Source organism: Bos javanicus, chromosome 18 (assembly GCF_032452875.1).
Source record: "Bos javanicus breed banteng chromosome 18, ARS-OSU_banteng_1.0, whole genome shotgun sequence".
Classification (NCBI taxonomy): domain Eukaryota; kingdom Metazoa; phylum Chordata; class Mammalia; order Artiodactyla; family Bovidae; genus Bos; species Bos javanicus.
In genome coordinates this window covers 49,390,380-49,394,217 of record NC_083885.1, presented here as the reverse complement: position 1 = coordinate 49,394,217, position 3,838 = coordinate 49,390,380, and the positions used below count along the sequence as shown (strand labels likewise).

At 40.0% G+C, this 3,838-nt stretch overlaps 1 pseudogene; it reads right to left on the bottom strand.

Annotated features, from left to right (window-relative positions):
* Positions 1 to 578, bottom strand: LOC133229435 (glycine cleavage system H protein, mitochondrial-like; annotated as a pseudogene).
* Between the last annotated feature and the right edge of the window lie 3,260 nt (positions 579 to 3,838).

The window sequence follows — 3,838 nt, the reverse complement described above, 5'->3', positions numbered from 1 at the left end:
TCACTCCTCAATCGATTTTATGTATTTCTCATATGCTTCTTCACTAGTTCATCTAGTTCTGAAGGGTTACTGAATGTCATCTTCTTCAGCCAACCATCTTCATAACAAGATTTGCTGACAAGTCCTGGACTTTCTGCTAGAGTTTTCTTAATTTCAGTTACTTCTCCTGATAGAGAATAGAGTTCACTAGGAGCTTTCACACTTTCCAACCACCAAAGTCCTTTTGTTTGTTCAATTTCATCCCAACTTCAGGCAAACTACGGTAAACATCTCCCAAAGCTTCCTGTGCAAAATTGCTGATTCCTAGTGTTTCAACACCGTTTTCTGTTGTAACCCATTCGTGTTTTTCTGTGAATTTCAGCACCGACAGCAGAGCGAGGCCGGTGCGCAGCGCTCGGACAGCACCCGCCTAGTCCCCAGGGCCGCGGCGAGCAGGGCGAGTGTGGTGCCGAGATAGCGCGCAGGCTGCCAACCGCCGCCCGCACGCTCCACACTGCTTGCAGCGCCGTGTTCCCAGGCGTGCAGAGGGTCTCCGCGCGGCACGGAGAGCACCCGGGCCGGGGGGTGGCCCCGCCAATTCAACTTTTTTTAAAAAAAATTTTATTTAATTTTTAAACTTTACATAATTGTATTAGTTTTGCCAAATTTCAAAATGAATCCACCACAGCTTTACATGTGTTCCCCATCCTGAACCCTCCTCCCTCCCCCTCCCCATACCATCCCTCTGGGTCGTCCCAGTGCACTAGCCCCAAGCGTCCAGTATTGTGCATCGAACCTGGACTGGCATCTCGTTTCATGCATGATATTTTACATGTTTCAATGCCATTCTCCCAAATTTTCCCACCCTCTCCCTCTCCCACAGAGTCCATAAGACTGTTCTATACATCATTGTCTCTTTTGCTGTCTCGTTCACAGGGTTATTGTTACCATCTTTCTAAATTCCATATATATGCGTTAGTATACTGTATTGGTGTTTTTCCTTCTGGCTTACTTCACTCTGTATAATAGGCTCCAGTTTCATCCATCTCATTAGAACTGATTCAAATGTATTCTTTTTAATTGCTGAGTAATACTCCATTGTGTATATGTACCACAGCTTTCTTATCCATTCATCTGCTGATGGGCATCTAGGTTGCTTCCATGTCCTGGCTATTATAAACAGTGCTGCGATGAACATTGGGGTACACGTGTCTCTTTCCCTTCTGGTTTCCTCAGTGTGTATGCCCAGCAGTGGGATTGCTGGATCATAAGGCAGTTCTATTTCCAGTTTTTTAAGGAATCTCCACACTGTTCTCCATAGTGGCTGTACTAGTTTGCATTCCCACCAACAGTGTAAGAGGGTTCCCTTTTCTCCACACCCTCTCCAGCATTTATTACTTGTAGACTTTTGGATCGCAGCCATTCTGACTGGTGTGAAATGGTACCTCATAGTGGTTTTGATTTGCATTTCTCTGATAATGAGTGATGTTGAGCATCTTTTCATGTATTTGTTAGCCATCTGTATGTCTTCTTTGGAGAAATGTCTATTTAGTTCTTTGGCCCATTTTTTGATTGGGTCATTTATTTTTCTGGAGTTGAGCTGTAGGAGTTGCTTGTATATTTTTGAGATTAGTTGTTTGTCAGTTGCTTCATTTGCTATTATTTTCTCCCATTCTGAAGGCTGTCTTTTCACCTTGCTAATAGTTTCCTTTGATGTGCAGAAGCTTTTAAGGTTAATTAGGTCCCATTTGTTTATTTTTGCTTTTATTTCCAATATTCTGGGAGGTGGGTCATAGAGGATCCTGCTGTGATGTATGTCACAGAGTGTTTTGCCTATGTTCTCCTCTAGGAGTTTTATAGTTTCTGGTCTTACATTTAGATCTTTAATCCATTTTGAGTTTATTTTTGTGTATGGTGTTAGAAAGTGATCTAGTTTCATTCTTTTACAAGTGGTTGACCAGATTTCCCAGCACCACTTGTTAAAGAGATTGTCTTTAATCCATTGTATATTCTTGCCTCCTTTGTCAAAGATAAGGTGTCCATATGTGCGTGGATTTATCTCTGGGCTTTCTATTTTGTTCCACTGATCTATATTTCTGTCTTTGTGCCAGTAGCACAACGGAACTAAATTAAAATCAACAACAGAAAAAAATTTGGGAAATTCACAAATTTGAGGAAGTTAAACAATAGTCTCCTGAAGAATCAACTGGTCAAAGAAAAAAAAATCACAAGAGAAATTTTAAAATATTTTGAGATAAATGAAAACAAAGACACACAACTTATGAGGTGCAGCACAAGCACTGTTTGCAAGGAAATTTAAGAGTTGTAAATGACTATATTAACAAAAAAGAAAAAATTCAAATAAATAACTTAACCTTCCACTTTAAGAAACTAGAAGAGCAAACTAAATCCAAAACAAGCAGAAAGAAATCATAAAGATGAAAACAGAAATGAAACAGAACAGACAAAATCAAGAATCAAAAGTTGGTTCCTTGAGAAGATTAACAAAACTGACAACTGTTAGGGAGACTGACCAAGAAAAAAGAGAGAAAGCTCAAATTATTTGCAATTGTCAAAGAAACTATTTTTAATGTCTATTAGAACTTATAAACATTCAGCAAAGTTACTGGACAACATGGGAACCATTGGCATCCTTATACACCAACCCAAGAGTCCCATGTGCCTGGCCTGTTCAATGTCCATTGATTAAAGAGGCTAAGAACCCTGGTTGGTAACACCTGTGAATCTCCCTAGTCATCCCTCCCCACTGCTTCAACTTGCTCACTGCCCCAAGTAAACTCCATTTTGAATTTGTTTCTCATTCGTTTTTAGTCACAGTTTCACTAGCTACAAATAAAGAGCCCATTCACAACAGCAAACAAATGCTTAACGTTTCTAAAATTCAAAAACAATAAAAGGCATTCAAAGTTTAAATTGCAAAATGTATCATGCACATAAAGCTTATATAACAAATTAGAACAATTAAAATGAAATTTTAAAAAATAGTCATGTAGCCACCAAGCTTCAGAAATAAGAACATTTGTACCTGTGAGGTGAGCTCAAACCTGGGACCCTTTGCTTCAGTGGTTGCACCTGGTCAAGAGCCTCCTAGAGCAATAAAATATAAAGAAACCATAAGGAACTAAAGATAACTGCAGTTGAGGCAAATTATGAACAAGATACAAAAAGCCCAAAAACCCAACCAGCACCACCAAGCGGATGGGCAGATCAACTAAGCCATCCCTCCATCCACCCTGGCCCTCATCCCCACCCTCACGCCCATATAGGAAATCGGCTCATCACTCCTTCAGAGAGCAGAGCAAGGGAACCTGCTACTTGTTTTCACTCACTCCTACAGCAACAGGAGTCCCAATAAAGCCTCGCCTGAATGTGCCTGGCCTGTTCAATGTCCATTGATTAAAGAGGCTAAGGCTAAGAACCATGGTTGGTAACACCTGTGAATTTCCCTAGTCATCCCTCCCCACTGCCTCGACTTGCTCACTGCCCCAAGTAAACTCCACTTTGAATTTCTTTCTCATTTAGTCAGTTTCACTAGCTACATCTATAAACAATTGGGGGGGAAAACTATAAAATTTATGTAATTTAAAGAAAACTGACACATACATCACATTAATACAGGAGAAAGATCCATTTTAAAGATTCCAGTTCTTCCCTAAATTAATCTAAGAATTCATGAATTCCTAAGCAAAATCCCAGTAGGCTTTTAGAGAAATTCTCAAACTGACTCAAAACTTCACAGACACTGTAAAGTCCAAAGAGAACTGAGACAATCTCGAAGAACGAGGAAGGAGATTCAAGCTCATTCACTGTCAATAAATCACGTATTAAAGTGTTTGAT